Source organism: Protopterus annectens, chromosome 13.part0 (assembly GCF_019279795.1).
Source record: "Protopterus annectens isolate FY-2018-M chromosome 13.part0, PAN1.0, whole genome shotgun sequence".
NCBI lineage: Eukaryota > Metazoa > Chordata > Ceratodontiformes > Protopteridae > Protopterus > Protopterus annectens.
Genome location: NC_056747.1, coordinates 159,969,871 through 159,988,373, shown reverse-complemented (window position 1 = coordinate 159,988,373; position 18,503 = coordinate 159,969,871). Strand labels below are relative to the sequence as shown.

Here is an 18,503-nt window from a genome sequence, read left to right as displayed (position 1 = left end):
CTGCAGATCCTGAAACTATTTCTCAGGGCTCTAAGGCTGCTAAGGTTGCTACTTCTAAAAATCCTATTCCCTCTGAGAAGGATTCTCGTGCTTTAGACAGGTGGGGAAAAAGGTATATACTTCTGCTACCCTGTCTGTAAGGGCTTTAAATTGCCAGTTTCATATGTTTAAATATCAGCAATTTCTTTTGTCTGTTTTAAAGCAAAAGCTTGCTTCCCTTCCTGCTTGTGCAGAGGATAAGGAACTTCAGGATGTTTTGCATGCTACTGAACAGGTTAACAAGCATAGCTTACATTGTGGTTTTGATGCTTTGGATGCTTCCTGCAGGGCTGCTGCCTCTGGTACTGTGATTAAGAGACATGCCTGGCTTCGTGAACAAAGTTTACCTGAACAGGTTAAGGCTAAGTTATTAGATGCCCCTGTTCAACAGGATGTTCTTTTTGGTTCTAAGGCTGAGGAAGTTATTAAAAGATGGAAGAAAAGGCAAAGTCCATGCAGACTGTAAAAGATTTCTTGCAGGTTCAGCCTCCTAGATTTTCCAGGAATTGGCCCTCTAAAAATTGGTCCTTTCCCACGTCTGACAGGCCTCAAAGGGGAAGATATAGACGCTCCAGAGGTCGTGGTCAAGGCCAGACCTCTTACAGATCTAGACAATGGACTGCTTCTTCACCTAGGAGGGGAGAAGACAGATCCCAATCTCAAAGAAAGCAAACTCAATGACTCTCTCGGTTGGGCTTCAGGACCCCTTTACCTGGACCCTCTCGGAGGAAAACTGTCTCTTTTTATAGAAATTGGACTCATATTACCCAGGACAGATGGGTATTGGACGTGATTTTAAAGGTTACAAGTTCCACTTTCACACTTTGCCAAGGACTCACGGTTGGCCAGATCTGCCAAAACTTCAATGGTCAGAGGCCTTAACTCAAGTGGATGCTCTTTTGGCCATGAGAGCCATAGAGCCTGTTCCACTCTCAGAAATGGGAAAAGGGTTTATTCAAGGCTGTTTCTGGTTCCCAGAAAACAAAACTCATGGAGACCTATTCTGGACCTTTCTGTGTTAAACACCTTTTTGGAAATTCCAAAGTTCAAGATGCTTACTCTGCAACAGCTAATTCCAATGCTCTCTCAGGACGCCTGGATGGTGACATTGGACTTAAAGGAAGCCTATTTGCATATCCCTATCAGACAAGAACGCAGGAAATTCCTCAGGTTCAAGGCAGGTTCGAGGCACTTTCAATTCTCTGTTCTGCCCTTTGGTTTATCTACTGCCCAGAGTCTTCACCAAGTGCCTGGCACCAGTAGTGGCTTACTGCAGACTTCAGGGGATCCAGATTTACCCCTATTTGGACGACTGCCTTATTCAGGCAGACAGCAAAGATCTTCTGCTTCAACATCTGGACTTTGTTCAACGTCTTCTCCTACTACTGGGATTCTCAGTGAACATAAACAAGTCACATTTGATCCCTTCTCAACAAATGGTATTCTTGGGAGCCCTCTTAAATACAACCTTACAAAGGGCCTACCTCACTCCAGAAAAACAAACTCAGCTGGCTTCTACTTTCAACACCTTGGCAACTCTATCTCAGCTCACTGCAAGGAAATTCCTGCAGGCTCTGGGCTACATGGCTTCCTGCATTCTGTTGATTCCAAACGCAAGGCTTCACATGAGAAAGCTTCAATGGTATCTGAAAAGTGTATGGTCACAGCACTACCACGATCTGGATATTCTGATTCCTCTGATCCCCTGCCTCCAGAAGGAGTTCCTCTGGTGGTCCAGGGCATGCACGTTAAACGAAGGAAAACCTTTTCGTCTCCTCAGCCTACTCAAATCCTAACCACGGACGCCTCGGATTATGCTTGGGAGCACACTTTCTAGACAATTGCCAGCAGGGAACCTGGACAAAGGACCATCTTCACTGGCACATCAATCTGAAGGAAATGTTGGCAGTTCAAAATGCCCTTTAGCCTTCAAAACCTTTTACAACCAGGGCCTCTGCTAATTCGCACAGACAACACCACGGTCATGTGGTACATCAACAAGCAGGGGTTCTCATTCATACCCCTTTGCAGACTAGCTATGGGTTTATGGGACACAGCTCTAAATTTGAATCTGCATCTCCAGGCTCAATTCATTCCAGGGAAACAGAATCTCTTAGCAGACAGCCTGAGCAGAAACATTTCAGATCCTCACGAATGAATGCTAGACACCAACTTGTTCAACAGGATTACTGCAGTTTGGGGATGTCCCCAGATAGATCTGTTTGCATCCCATCTCAATCATCAGCTGCCTCGCTTTTGCACCAGGTCCTTCCACAAAACAGCATGGAGAGTGGATGCCCTGTCCTTCAGCTGGAGAAGCCTGTCAGCATATGCCTTCCCTCCTCTTCCTCTACTGCCTCGGGTACTACTGAAGATAAAGCAGGACAAGCCCAAGTAACTCATCTTGATTGCTCCAAATTGGCCTCGACAGTTTTGGTATCCAACCTTAAAGCTCCTGTTCTCGGGGCCTCCTTGGATTCTTCCACTGAACCCTTCGCTTCTGTCCTAGCATCAGGGTCAGTTACTACATTCCAATCTCAAGACCCTTTGCTTGGCAGCTTGGCTCTTCAAAGGAATTTGATTTCCTCTAGTCTTCCCAAACAAGTTTTGGATGTTCTTTTGGAAGCTAGACGGCCTAGCACTAGGAAATCTTATGCCTCTAAATGGAAAAGGTTTTCTATTTGGATGCAGGACCGAGGCTCTGATCCTCAGGTTCCTGATCTCTCCTCTATTTTGCTTTACCTTTCGGAACTTTTATCTAAAGGACTTTCCTTTTCTTCCATTAAGATTCATGCTTCTGCTATCTCTGCGCATTTCAGTTCTGATCCTCCTGTTTTTCACATCCTTTGGTGAAGCAGTTCTTGAGAGGGGCTAAAAATTTGCGGCCTCCAAGGACCCCTCCTGTCCCTGCCTGGGATCTTAATTATGTTTTAGAAAAACTTACTTTGCCTCCTTTTGAGCCTGCTGCATCTTCAGATATTAAATTTCTATCCTGGAAGACTGTTCTTTTGTTAGCATTGACCTCTGCCAGAAGGGTCTCAGAGTTGCAAGCTCTCATGGCTGTGGAACCATACCTTATTTTCCATCAGGACAGAGTATCCTTGAGGACCAATCCTACTTTCATGCCTAAGGTGATTTCGAAAGTGGCTTTGAATCAGACTATTCACCTTCCTACTTTCTTTCCAAATCCTCAAAATAAAAGGGGAAAGGATTTTGCATTCATTGGATGTGCACAGACAGTTACGATTTTACTTGGACAAGACTAAAGATTTCAGAAAGTCTAACCAATTGTTTGTTTCCTTTGCTTCCAGTTCTCTTGGAAAACCTATTTCTAAACAAACTATTTCCAAATGGATTGCTTATGGAATCAGATTTTGTTACACTCATCATGGGAAACAGTTTCCAGGGACCATTAGAAGTCATTCTACTAGAGCAGCTGCTACTTCTACTGCTTTCCTCAGAGGAGTCCCTACCAAGGATATCTTGGAAGCTGCCACTTGGAGTTCTGTGCATACTTTTCCAAGCACTACAATCTCCCCTTGTTTTCTAAGTCTAGGGCAGGCTTTGCCTCTGCTGTCTTGCAGGGTATTCTTGCCTCCCCTTCTATCTAAAGCCTCCTCCCTCTCTACACTGCTTTGGGATTCCACCCTACAGTTATGACTGCAACAGTGAAACACGAAGAACATAGTACAGTTGTGTACACCTACCATAAATGTAGATGTTCGAGTGTCTTCACTGTTGCAGTCGGGGTTTCCCTCCCTCCTATCCCCTCTTTCTCTCATATTTGTGGTGTATTTGTGTTTCCTTGTTGGATTCATTTTTGATTTGTTGGGGACTTCTGACATCTAGGGCAAGAAAGGCTGGAGAAGATGGCGTCGGCTGAGGGCTATGTACCAAGGCGTCCTGACGTCAGGATACTAGCTTATACAGCCGACGCCGGACCCAGACTTTGGGATTCTGGCCGACCTCGGGCTGCCTGCCGGCAGGAGCACCCTGCAGTTATGACTGCAACAGTGAAGACACTCAAACATCTACATTTATGGTAGGTGTACACAACTGTACTTTATGCAGTACATCAACAAGCAGGGGGGAACCCACTCCTACCTACTCTGCAGGTTAGTCATGGCCCTGTGGTACACGACCTTGGACATTCAAGTACATCTGCAAGCTCAATTCCTGCCAGACACACAAAACTCACTGGCAGATGACTTAAGCAGAAATCTCCTAGACCCACATGAGTGGTAATTGGAGACCAGCACCTTCAACCTCCTGATTCAGAAATGGGGGACCCCAGAGGTGGATCTCTTTGCCTCCTCCTACAACCACCAGCTCAGCAAATTCTGCACCAGGAATCCTCATAGCAGGGCCTGGAAAGTGGATAGCCCTAACTTTTCAGTGGGTAAATCTCTCAATCTATGCCTTTCCCTCTCTGCCCCTTCTCTCAAGAGTATTACTCAAGATAAGACAGGACAGACCAAGGACAATTCTGATTGCCCCGGACTGGCCACACCAGCACTGGTACCCACTCCTGCGCAGCCTGACCCATACACCAGAACGCAATCCTGCTCTCTCAGCAGGAAGGACAGATTTTGCATCCACAACTGCAAACCCTAAATCTTGCAGCCTGGCTTATTCCTTGAATTCTCCCCCAGCAACCCTAAGCAAGCAGGTGCTGGACGTCATTCTTGAAGCCAGAAGACCCAGCACAAGAAAATCCTATGCTGATAAATGGAAAAGGTTCTTCTCATGTATTCATTCTAAAGGAGAGGATACAACACTGCCCTCCCTGCTTCTAATCCTGGATTACTTAGCAGATCTACTCCACAAAGACCTGTCCTTCTCCATTAAGATACATGCCTCAGCCATTTCTGCTTATTACAACACTGAGCCACTTCTCTTCTCACACCCTGTTATCAAACAGTTCCTGAGAGGGGCAAACAACGTAAGGCCACCAAGGAGAGCACCCACCCCTGCTTGAGACCTTAACTTTGTACTGGAAAAGCTCACGCCTTCCCCCCTTTGAACCTGCTGCATCAGCAGAATTAAAATTCCTGTCTTGGAAAACAGCCTTGCTTCCGGCCATCACTTCAGCTAGAAGAGTGTCTGAGCTACAAGCATTTGATAGCTGTGCAGCCCTTCATTTTTTTCCATGCTGACAAGGTTTCCCTCAGAACTAACCCTTCTTTTATGCCTAAAGTGGTGTCCATTGTGGCTCTCAACCAATCCATCCATTCGCCAACTTTCTTCCCTAATCCTCAAAATAAAGGGGAAAGGATCCTGCACTCCTTGGACTTGCACAGACAGCTCAGATTCTACCTTGATAGGACTAAGCCCTTCAGAAAATCTGACCAGTTACTAGTCAGCTTTGCAACAGGGGCAGAGGGCAAGCCCATTTCAAAACAAACTATTTCCAAATGGATAGCACACTGCTTCCATTTCTGCTACAAGCACCATGGGAAACCATCCCCTCACGGGGTCAGAACACATTCCACTAGGCAACTTTTACCTCTACAGCATTTCCTCAGAGGATTCCCTACCATGGGCATCCTGGAAGCTGCTACCTGGAGTTCTGTACACACCTTCGCCAAGCATTACCACCTGCTTATCTTTTCCAAATCCAGGGCAGGTTTTGCTACAGCAGTCTTGCAAGGCATACTAGCCAGCGCTAACTCTTCTTGATGGCCTCTACCCCTCTTCAGCTTTGGGAATCCACCAAAGTGTGATGACTGCAACAGTGAAACACGAAGAACATAGCACAGTTGTGTACACTTACCATAAATGTAGATGTTCAAGTGTATTCACTGTTGCAGTCCTGGTTTCCCTCCCTCCAGCCCCCTGGTTCTGTCTCTCTCTCCTCTCTATGGCTATTACTCACCCCTTTTGGGGTATTGGTATTTACTTTTTAATGGTGGTGTTTTCCCCACCATAACTCAGCTCCCTATTTGGGGGGCTTCTGACGTTTGGGGCAAGAAAAACTAATGTAATGGCGTTGGCTGTCTGTTTTTATACCCCCAATGACCTGACGTCAGTCCTGGAGTGACCACATCCGACGCAGAAATACCAAGTCTCTGGTTTTTGGGCCAACTGAGGGCTACCTGCAGGCAGATAAACCCAAGTGTGATGACTGCAACAGTGAATACACTCGAACATCTACATTTATGAACTCACCAAACAAGAAACTGAACTGAACACACCAAATTGCTAGGAGTGGAAGTAGACAATAAACTAAAATTTGACATTCACATATCCATGACCATAAAAAAAGTCCACAAAAAACTAGGAGCATTATATAGAAATAAACAATTTCTCACCAAAGCAGCAAAGATTTCAATAGCAAATTCCCACCTTATCTCCACCCTACTTTATGCCTCTCCAGTATATACCAACCTAAGGCAATGTGATCTAAACAAGCTAGAGACCTGCTACAGCAAAATCGCAAAATTCACCACAGGGGCATCCTACCTTAGTCACCACTGTCTCTCACTTGCTGAACTGGGCTGGCTTGAACTCCCTCACCTCCTTCAGTGGTATCAACTCTCACTCACCCACAAACTAGTAAACCATCCACTAAATGTCCCATCCCTCCAGAATCTACTCCAACCCTATCGCACCACCAGACCACTAAGATCCAGCAACAAAAATCACTTGCAGATCACTAAAGCCAATAACTCTGCTGGTGAAGCACTATTCTCTTGCGCCATAGCCAAGTTATGGAACTCACTCCCACCCACAATTACCTCCGTACCATCATGCACCAACTTCAAAACTTTATTAAAAGCGCACCTAAAAACATGCTGGCTATGCCCTTGCAACTCCCACTCTAATATCATCCACCCCATCCAACTACTACCTTTCTTTCACCTCCACTAACTACCTTGATGATAGCAAGCTCAGATGCTCATAAGCCTAATACTTATTATACAGCAGGAACTTCGCATTGTTACATTTGTTAATGCCTGTTATGTACTTCACAGATAAAGATTCTAGTTGTCTACTGAGATGTACTATGTTCTTCATCTGTAAATATGTTGTAAGTAATTTCTTTGTTAAATTGTTAATCACTATGTAATCCAATGTAACTACTGTCTGTTTATTTTACTGTAGAGCTTTTCTCCCCGGGCCTCCGCTGAAAATGGACCCACGTCCAGTCGGACACTCCCGGTCAACAAATTTAAATTTATTTATTTTATTTATTTATTTGCAGTTGGTTAACCAGGATAGTCCATTGGGCCAAAAAGAACCCATTTTCAATGGAGTCCTGGGGAGAAAAGCTCCAAAACAAACATTACAAAAAGATTACATTAGTTTACAATTTCAATCATTTGTAGATTAGAGACAAATCTTTAAACAATGGTAACAAAAAGATAAATAAATTAATAATAAAATTAAATAAATAAAAAAAATAAATAAATAAATGTTAAGTGTACACAACTGTACTTTCTCTGCCAGGCCCTTTCAGAATCCCTGAGGGGATTGCCCGTCTGCCCACCACTGGAGGCAATCGGGGGCAGAATATCACTGTACCCAAGAGCTTGGCAAGATATAACAGAAGTCGAGTGGGTACAGTGCATAATATCCAGTGATTACAAAATTTCCTTCTCCCATACACCCCCAAGAAGTCAAAAATCATCAATCCCAGATGTTCCACCCAATCTTCGGGATCAAGCAGCCGTAGAAGTAAAAATTTTGCTGCAAAAAAGAGCCATTCAGGAAGTCCCCGCAGACCAGATAGAAAACGGAACTTACTCAAGGTTCTTTTTAGTTCCAAAGAAGACAAAGGGACTGGAGACCTATCTTGGATCTCAGCAAGTTAAACAGGTCAGTAAAGAAGACCAAGTTCCGGATGGTGACACTGCAGTCCATTCTACCCTTTTAGGGTCGGGACGATTGGATGTGCTCTATTGATCTCTAGGACTCGTACTACCATATAAAAATGGGCAGGTGGTCCAAGAGACATTTACGCTTCCGGCTGGGAGCCAGTCATTACCAGTTCAGAGCTCTGCCCTTTGGTCTCACCACAATTCCAGGGTGTTCACCAAATGCATGGTAGTAGTAGTGACGGCTCATCTGAGACGTTTGGGATTCCAGGTGTTTCCTTATCTAGATGACTGGCTCCTCATTGCCACCACCGAGCATCATCTCTTGAGGGCCAGGAAACGCACGATTCACACTTGTGCATGCCTAGGGATCACAATAAATTACAAAAATTCTGCCTTGTTGCCCTCTCAACTAAATACAAGAGACATGATAGCCAAGCTCCCACAAGAAAGGGTCCTTGCCATTTGAGGTCAGGTCTCTCTCCTCGTCACAGTCAAAGGTTCAGGCTCAGTTTCACCTGAAGGTCTTGGGTTTGATGGCAGCAGCCATAACTGTAGTTCCGTTATCCTGTTACCATATGAGGATTCTGCCGTGCCTTTTCTTCACTCAGTGGTCATATCAGGACTTGCTAATATCACACATGATCTTAATCATGATGCTTGCAAGAAAGATCTAAAGTGGTGGCTCCACTTTCCCCTAGTCACTCTAGGAAGACCCTTTATAGCCCCTCATCTGGTAGCCACAGTTACCACGGACGCTTCCCAGATAGGGTGGGGGGGCATAATCTTGGACAGATGGTCCAAGGAACTTGGCAACCTCACGAGTACCATTTGCACATCAATGTCCTGGAAATGAGAGCAGTGGTGTTAGCGTTGCAAGCACTTCACGACTCTCTCCCTTTGGGCTATATAGCAATTCAGATGGACAACATGTCAGTAGTATGGTACATCAACAAACAGGGCGGAACCAAATCTTAACCCTTATGTCGGGAGGCCCTTGGAGTATGGCAATGGGTGATCTCCTCTCAGCATTTTCTAGTTGCAATGCGCATTCCGGGGAAGTCCAGTGTGATAGCCAGCAAGCTCAGCAGGGCAATTCTCATGCCCCACGAGTGGTCTCTGAAATAAGATGTGGCAGATATGATCTTCAGCAGATGGGGCCAGCCTTGCTGTGATCTTTTTGCCTCTCACCTAAACAACAAATGCAGCAGCTACTTTGCCCTAGTTTCCCCACCGGGACAGTCACCCAGAGATGTACTGGTCCACAATTGCCCCCCCCTCCCGAGATTCTTTACGCTTTTCCCCTTTCCTTTAATTCCAAAAGTTCTTCAGAAAGCAAAGTTGCTGAGTTGCAAGCTGATCCTCATTGCCCCGTACTGGCCTCGTCAGATTTGGTTCCCATTCCTTTGGCATTAGCTGAAAGAGGAGTCTTGGATTCTGGACCCGGTTCCGGACCTCCTGACACATCAGTCGGTCACTCTTCATCCTTCCATTCAAACTCTCAAGCTGACAGCTTGGTTTCTCCACTTCTGATCCTAGCCAGGCTCCCTGATATCTCACATATATGGTTCAAAATATTTTAGTCTTTTCCCATAAACTGACTACTAGGAAATTTTACGCTAGTAAATGGAAGAGGATCTCCTTCTGGGCCGAGCAAAAAGACATTGATCCCTTTACAGCTCCAATTGCAAAAATCTTGGATTTCCTGGCAGAAACCTTTGAAAAAGGAGCAGTGGCTGCTACGATTCACATTCAACTGGCTGTTATTTCTAATTTTCATGTGGGCCTTCTAGGTTCTAATGTCATGTCCTATAAGTTATGTAAGGCCTTTTTGAAAGGTGCTACACTATTAAGGCCTCCTATCAGAGACCCTTTCCATCCTTGGTATTTAAATTTAGTACTAGCGGCTCTGATCCACACTCCCTTTGAACCAGCCGCTTCTTGTTCTCTAAAGTTCTTATCATGGAAGACCCTCTTCCTGATTGCTGTTACATCAGCCAGGCGGGTTTCCAAGTTACAGGCACTTTCCATCCTCTGCCCGCCTTAGATGATCTTTCAGAAGGATAGAGTATCTATTAGAACTAATTCTTCCTTTTTACCAAAAGTCTGCTCAGAGTATAATTTGAATCAATCAATTGAACTTCCTGTTTTCTTTCCAAATTATGGCAACAAGGCAGAGTACAAATTACATCAATTGGATGTCCACAGGCAGAGTACAAATTACATCAATTGGATGTCCACAGGCAGTTACAATTTTATCTTCAAAGGACCAAGGACATCAGAAAATCAGATCACCTGTTTGTATCCTTCTCTCAGAGTAGACAAGGCTCACCAGTTTCCAAAGTGACTTTTTCAAAATGACTGCCCAATACTATTAGTTATGCTTATGAGTCTCAAAATGTGTCAGTCCCAGGAAAAGTAAGGGGAAGTGAATTTGTGCATCAATGGCAATAAATTAACTCAGATTAGAGAACTATTGCACTTGGTACTAGAAAACAATGTGTTTATATTTAGAGATTCTATCTATTGGCAAGTTAATGGCGTAGCGATGGGCACTCCTTGTGCGAATAGCTATGCCAATGCAGTGATGGCCACATGGGAAAGTGGACATCTAATAGGATGCCCATTCAATACTCGAATTTCATTTTTTAGGAGGTTTGTGGATTACCTCTTTTTGTTATGGGGGGGCACATCTGATATGCTGACAGAATTTGTATGTTATTTAAACAACAGCACAAATTTTCTGACATTTACAGCACAATGGTCTGAAACAAGTATTGATTTCCTAGATGTAATTGTGTGTAAAGATGATAGTAACATGATGAACACTAAACTTTATAGGAAAACATGTTGAGTTAACCATCTACTCAACAGGCAAAGTATGCATCCGCAGTATATTTTTAGAAATGTTGTCCAAAACCAGTTCTATAGGGCTTCTAGGCTCAATGTTAGCAATATAGATTTTCAAGAACAGATATGTAGTACTGGCATGGAGTTAATAAATAGGGGATGATATGAAAGAGATATGGTACATAGAGGTATATCAAATCTTTTGGATAAGGGAACTACTAGAGCCAAACCCTACTACTCTGAACCAATACAAGACATAAATAATTTCTACAACAGACGGAGTAACAAGCTAAGGATGTCTTTCTCATACTCGAGTAATATTAACCAGTATACTGGTATCATTAAGAAAAACTGGAACATACTGACAACGAATGAACAAGTAAGCAGATTTATAGAATCTTTTCCACAATTTTTCAGAAATAAAAAGTCACTTAGGAGACCCTTGTGTACTCAGAGAGACAATAATAAACCTGCTATACAAGGGCATATACCATGCCTTGTAGGAAATGTTCTTTTTGTTCATATATCAATAGTAGCACCAGTTTTTTGCACCCAGACACAGGTGAATTGTTTAAATTTAATATCAGGGCCACTTGCACTAGTATGCATGTGGTATATTTGGCTGTATGCAAAGTTTGCACCAAATTTAATGTCGGAGAAACTGACAGAATGTTGAAAGACAGGATCAGGGAACACCTATACCATGTAGGCAAGGGGAGCATGTTTAATGCTCTGGCAAAACATGTTGCCAATACTGATGTCACGCATTGTTTTAGTTTTATGGTTATAGGAATGAATTTTGAAAATAGAAGGGGAGGAGATACTAGGTTGAAAACAAAAGAAATTGAAGCCCAGTGGATTATAAGACTGAGGGCTAATGCTGGCCATGGATTAAATGATTGTATACGTTTGAGACCTGCCTTGAAATCTAGACCATTAAGTAATAAATAACTAGATAGGATATATATTTTAATACATTTTTCATTTTATTTTTGTGGCAATTCTTAGTAGATATAGGTGTGTGTATATATATATATATATATATATATATATATATATATATATATATATATATATATATATATATATTGCATTTTTGTGAAGATAACATATATATATATATATATATATATATATACACACACACAAATATATATTTTTATATATGTTGTGTTTCTTTAAGTTTGTCAAGTATTATGTCATGTGATTTTAATTTTGTATTTAAACTGATGTGGTTTTATGTGTTTGATATTACACCTGATGAAGCTATTGGTGAAAGCGCTTGTGTTTGATTAAATCTACTACTTTTGAACCTGGAGCCCTTCCTACGCTGGTTTTGTGCCATTTTTATTCTGTTCTTTGGGAGCGAAGGTACCTGGAAAACAGTGATGGTTGTGTTAGCAGTTAATTTGGAATATGGTTGCAGTTAGAAACTCTATCTGGGAGCTAGCAGGTAAAATAGAAGTATATTGGGAACATTGCCAAGTCCCTGGAGCTAATATTGAGGTTTGCTTCTCTTTTTGTTTTAGTTTATATAGAATGGGAAAAGTATGTGTTAAGGTGGGTACTGCCACCTAGTGGCGATCCTGACTACAGAAAATATTCACATTCACTAAGGAGAAAGCAGGTTAGGGAGCATGTCCGAGGGAGACTGCTGTTGTGCTCGCCAAAGGTAATAAGGACTGTGTGTTTAATATAAGAGAAACTATGCAGGAGTTATTAAATATTTAAAAACATTACAGAAAAATGGCACAAATGCATGCTATTTGTCATAGTGAACAGGCAGAATGGGGTACAGTTATTTGCCAGTCCAGGAGTTTTTTGGGCAAGTTGGGGGAGGCACCCGAAACAGAGAGAGACAGGCAAGCTGTAAGATAAAAACAGAGACAAAAATTAGTATTCGGTCTTTAATTTAATCCTGGTACCATCCTCGGCACCAGCTTTGACTTCCGCACCGAGCCTACCTATAATTTCTACTCCAGGGTTGCTCACACCAGACACCTTCTATACAATACAGGTCTCCACCATGAGACCTCGGTGCCAATAGAACATTCAGCCATGACCCAATATTCATCCACAGTGGATCCCTTCTTCAGGCAGTAATTCGGCCCCTTCTTGGAAAGACCTGACTTCCTGTCGGGGATATCGACTCAATCGACCATGAGCCTATTGGAATTAAATGTGGTGCATCTTGTGGATCAGCTGATGATGGAGAGAGGGATTACAACACCTTCCAAAACTCCCCTCCCTTTAGGATTTGGGAGTCTCTCTCCACAGACTCCTGCATAGTCTCCTCCTTTGACCTCTGTGCAGGTATCAAAGCCCCCTGGAACCGACACCCTCATCAGCTCCCACTGCTTCGGTTCCATGAGTGGGGGATTGTGTTGAAAGACTTGGCCAAGTCAAGCCAGGCTGTATATACTGTCTTGCCTTCATGTAGGACTTTGGTGACATACTTGAAGTCCACCAGGTTTAATAAGCATGATCTATCCTTAAAGTCAAACTGGGTCGGGTCAAGAGTTTGAAGGTTACTTATGTCCTTATTGATAAGGTCCAAGATGATTCTTTCCATAGCCTTGCAGATTAGGCTGGTTAGACATAAAGGTCTATAGTTCCCAGGGCTGGTTGATGGACCCCCTTTGTGCAAGGGGATTACTGTTGCTGTTCTCCACTCTGCTGGAACAAAGCCAGTGCTCAGACTGAGGTTAAAGACAATGCCAAGTGGTTCCACTAGGTCTTGTTTTAGATTGTTTAGTAAGCAGCCTGGGATGTTATTTGTTCCCATACAGGCTGTGTTTTTGGCCTTGGAGAGCAGGGAAATGAACTGCCCTTTGGAGATTCTAAGTGGAGGACTGGTGTCATTTATGCTTTGGGGTATGGCTGGTGGGGGGTGAAGTTTGCCCCAAATCTGTCAGCTAGCAGGTTGGCATTTTCCTCGGGTTCAGTATGAGTGGTACTGTCCATTACAAGTTCAGCACACAGCTGGACATTTCCTTTTATATTTTGGATGTAACTAAATAATGCCTTATGATTATCCTTAGTTAGGGATGCTAATTTAGCCTCGTGACTAGCTTTAGAGGAGTTTATAAGATATCTGATTTTCTTGTCGAAGCTGTGGAGAGCAAGTTCCCTTTTGTTGTTATATAACAGTTTCTTCCTTTTGTTATTTAACCTGTTTATACTTGAGGTCCGCCAGGGTGGCTTGTTTTTTCAGGAGGACCTGGTTTTGATCCTGTCCGGTAGAGCAGAGTCTATATAGTTGTTTAAGTGGTTGTACAAAGCATTTGTTTACTCCTATGCATAGCAGTCATTGCAGGCTGCATTACCAGGGGGGTTTGAAACTTGTTTATACCATCACTTAGTAGGCTGTGTAGCTTGTTTTGAAGAAATTTTTCATTTTTTTTTTTTTTTTTTTTTTTTGCTTTTGTGGGGGTGTCAGATCTGATTATAACTTTGAATGAGAGTTTTATGGTCTGACCTTACCAGGAAGGGCAACACACAGGGTGAAGTGCAGTCAGTGACCCCCCCCCACCATGTTGGTGAGTCCAGGACACTTGAGCCCCTTGTGGGGGTGCAGACTAACTGTTCCAGGGCATTTGTATTGACAAAGTCCAAGAACCTCAGGGCAAGCAAAATTGTGCTTGTGTATGTCATACAATTTCTTGGACGGATAGTTGAAATCTCCCATGACCTAAGTGTTTGGTTGCATAGTGAGTGACTCTAGCAAGTCCTGGTAGGCAGTACGCTTCTCTTGGTTTATGGTGGAGGACCTGTAGCTAGCTATGAATGTGGTAGGATGTTTTACCTACAGGTATAGCTGGACCTGGAGTAGTTCAAGTGAGTCATACTGTTTAACCAGTCTCAAGATGTATTTGGTTTTAATGAAGATGGATACAACTCCATCTTTGGTTCTTTCATGCTCATTTTGGGGTTTGAATGTATGGAAGGCACTTGATCCATGTTTTAGTGACTGCACAGATGCTGGCATCTTCCAAGTTGAGAAGTGCTTCCAATGAGTGCAGTTTTCATTTTAGGCTCCTAGCATAAAGTAGCATAACCTTGAGTTTGTCTCGAGTGGATTTTCTTAAGTCAGGAATTTTATTGTTTTAACACTGCTTAAGAAAGGCAGTATGGGAGAGGCAAGTGTCTTTACCATTATCCAAAAGCCTACAGGGGACAGGTGTAGACTATCAATGGCAAAGCAGCATGGTCTGTCAACCATGTCTTCCCAGGCTGACGCATACTGGATCCCCCTGGATTGCCACCAGAAGCTAAGCCAATAGTTGAAGTTGATCATTTTTTGTCTATGTTGTGGCATCATCCTGGGTAAAGGTAGGATGCTGCTTAGGGCTAGTGACATACCTGTCATGGACACACAGTCTGAGAGTTCAGTCATGTTTTTTTTCATATAATCCAGAGAGGCAGGCCTCAAGTCCTTCACCTCAACATGTACTATGACCGAGTCATAACGATAACTGTTGAGTGACTTGACAGCATGCGTGACTTGATGGATCCTGGCACCTGACGAGCAGCTAATCATGACATTTTTCTTGTCCAACCTGGTGAGAGGGACATCTGTGTGTTTCACTATGGAGTTGCCTATGACCAGGTCATTTGGTTTTGAGGTGTTCTGCATTAGGGATTTACTTGCTGAGACACTGGTGTGTGTGTGTTATTCATGCCTCCCAACCGTACTGAATTCCTTAGTATTTACCCGTTTTGATGGCAAAATAAATGTGGTGCCATGAATTCCAGAGTGGCCCATCAATTTCCATTTTTTTTTTTGAATTTGCTTTTTTTTAAACAAACCTCCCTGCTGTTCCTCTGATGTTACTAAACTGCACAATAGAAGAAAAAAAATCTCCCTAAATAATACATCAGATCCACAAATGTAAATATCAAGGATAGGATCATAAATATTACTGAAACCGTAGGCCAGCACTGTGACATAGTGGAATAAAGCCCTAATTACAGCCCAGGTGACTTTGCTCCCATTAACAGCTTGGGTGTTTGAGGCACTGGCAGGGAGGGGTAGGCGTGCCTGTACTGAGATGGGACTATTCGTGTAGGCATTCCCTATGGGGAGGTGTGGTCTGTAAAAGAAAGTAGCCAATGGTTGTGACAGAGGAATCCAGAGGAGGGTAGGGATATCAAGGAATGGCTCATAAATTAAAATATATTCTGGAGGAAACATGAAATGGCACAATCCCACCCCCAGATATCCTTTTGGGTCTGTGGCAGCCCCAGACTTATTCTGGAGCTAGTTTTGGGGGGAGGGGGTGTAAAAGCAGCTGATAGACCGGGTGATGGACAGGAGCACTGAGTAGCCAGAAAGAATGATGCAGAAGGGAAAAAATATTACTAAAAACTCGAACAACACTTTTAAATCTACTAAAGCAGCCAATGAACATAGTTAGCAGATGAAGCTAATATGTCTTTGGTTATGTTAAGACATTAAGGAAGAACACTTTTAAATCTACTAAAGTAGCTCTTGAACATGGATTAATAACTGCAGATGTTAAGTTGTCAATCTCGCCTTCATTCTTGCTGGATGGGTTCGGAGCCGATCCTCAGCTCCGACTCGGCACTTGCTAAGCTCGAGAGCTAATTTTACCAGCTCGAGGCAGCCCTATATCCCATGATGCAAGGCGGAGATTACCCAGATCTCGTTTGCCGCTTCGCTAACGAGGTGCCTTCTTTTACCAACTCTAGGTAAGTGAACAGTTTTTGAGACTTTTCGTCTACCCCCCTTTAAATTTATATATATATATATATATATATATATATATATATATATATATATATATATATATATATATATACAGTGTTTTGTTAACTAATGACTTCTTTAGCCCTATTCCAGTCAGTGTTCCCTTTTTTTTTTTTGAGTAAATTATTCCCTTTTCCCTAGTTAGGCCTTCCCCTCCCTAAATTTTTTCCCGTCAGGGATTGTTTGTGTATGACTGTGTGTTATCCCTGTTTATTTTAAATTGTTGGACTGAGTGTTTGTGTGTGTGTGTTACTGTGTGTTTCCCCGACACAGTTATGTCGAAGGACACTAAGGTCTCAGGCTTCAAGAAGTGTGACTCGTGCTGTCAGATGATGTCTCTGACAGACGTTCACACTTCTTGTGTTTATTGCCTGGGACCTTCGCATCTGCAGGACTCTTGTGCTATCTGTCATGCTTTCAGCCCAAGAGTCCTGCAGGAGCAAAAAAATAAGCTGATATTAAGGGGCTTATTAAAGCCCGAGAGCTCCCCGACTAAGTCGGCGCCGGGGAAGCCCTCGAAACCTGTTAAGCCTTCGGCTCAGACTTCCAAGCCATCTGCTTCAGGTTCATCCTCACTAGGTTCGAGATCGGCTCCGGCCGGAGCCGATCCTTCCATACCAGTCTCAGTATCGGCTCCATCCGGCACCGATACTGTCAAATCCAGACACTCAGTGTCTGCTCCGGCTGGAGCCGACGTATCTTCGGCTCTGATGGCTCCATTGATCTCAAAAAAGAGATCTCGATCTCCTTCAGTGGAATCGATACATTCGGCTCCAAGATCACCCTTGCTCTCGGAGCGGAGCCATCGGAGCCATTCTTCTTGGTCATCCAGGCTATCTGATCACGGCCTCGAGAGAGTGGTGAGTAGACTATTAAAGTCTCAGGCATTGGCCCAAATACTCCATAGCCCATCTCAACAGACGGTAGCTATCTCACATCCACTGAACATTCCTCCTTCGACTCTCTTACAGAGCTCGGAGCCGGAGCTCCTCGGAACCGGCACCGTTGTGACTTCGGAGCAGATACCACCCCTTTCGGCTCTATCGTCCTCTGCTCCGATTTCCTCCTTGAGACCTTCATTGGAGGGATCCGGGCGTCTGGTCTCTCTCGTCGGCTCCGAGGGGGCGAGTGGCATCGGACCCTTGTCCGGCCCCGACATCTGCCTCGGAGCCTTCCCTCTCGGTGAGGCCTGAGGTTCCTATCTCTTCGGAGCGGGAACTTTCTGGTCTCTCTGACGGGGGAGCCTTCGAGGTGATGAGGAGTGTACTAGCCCCTGGGCTTAGTCAACGGACAGTTCCATCAGCTCCTCCCACTACAGTGCCTGCTGACGTCTCTTCCCACTCTCTTGCTTCCAGACCCAGAGATCCAACGCCTCAGGTTTCCCCATTGGGAATATCTTCCTCTTCCGAGGCTTCTCCTGATCCGTCAGGGGAACCCCCATGTAAGAGGACATGTAAGAGGAAACATCTAGACTCCCCTGAGTCTACTACATCAGATACTGACTTGGATGAGTCAGAGGGATCCCCAAGGTCCTCCTCTGAGGATGTCTCATTTTCAGACATCCTTGAAATCCTTAAGCAGAGGGGGAACTGGCCCTCCCTTAATCCTTCCGAGGACGAGTCAGTATACCTGGAGGCGTTCGGATCTCGACCCTCCACCTCCTGGGTGTCTCTGCCTTTCAACCCTCTCATGGAGGTAGTGGCTCGGAAGGCATGGATGGCTCCGGATTCGGTGGAACCTATCCCTAGGAGACCTTCAAAATTTATTACGGCCCCACAAGATAGACAATATGTAACAAAGGGTGTCCCAGTTGATGCCATGGTGGTGGCTGCTGCCACCAAGAAGGAATTTAGCTGATCCTTCAGTACCTGTCCATCCTCCTAACAAGGATTCTAGGACTATGGACAGGTACGGTAAGCGGATTTTTTCTTCAGCGACTTTTGCCATGAGATCGCTGAACTACTTATGCCACTTCACCCGCCTTCAAAGAGATGTTCTTAAAGAGTTGGGAGAAGTTTTACAGGATC

At 43.9% G+C, this 18,503-nt stretch overlaps 1 protein-coding gene across 1 annotated transcript in view; it reads left to right on the top strand.

The window, feature by feature from the left end:
• The window catches only part of CPAMD8 (C3 and PZP like alpha-2-macroglobulin domain containing 8), a 7,231,600-nt gene that overhangs the window by 1,492,328 nt on the left and 5,720,769 nt on the right, over positions 1 to 18,503 (top strand). The window lies entirely within an intron of this gene.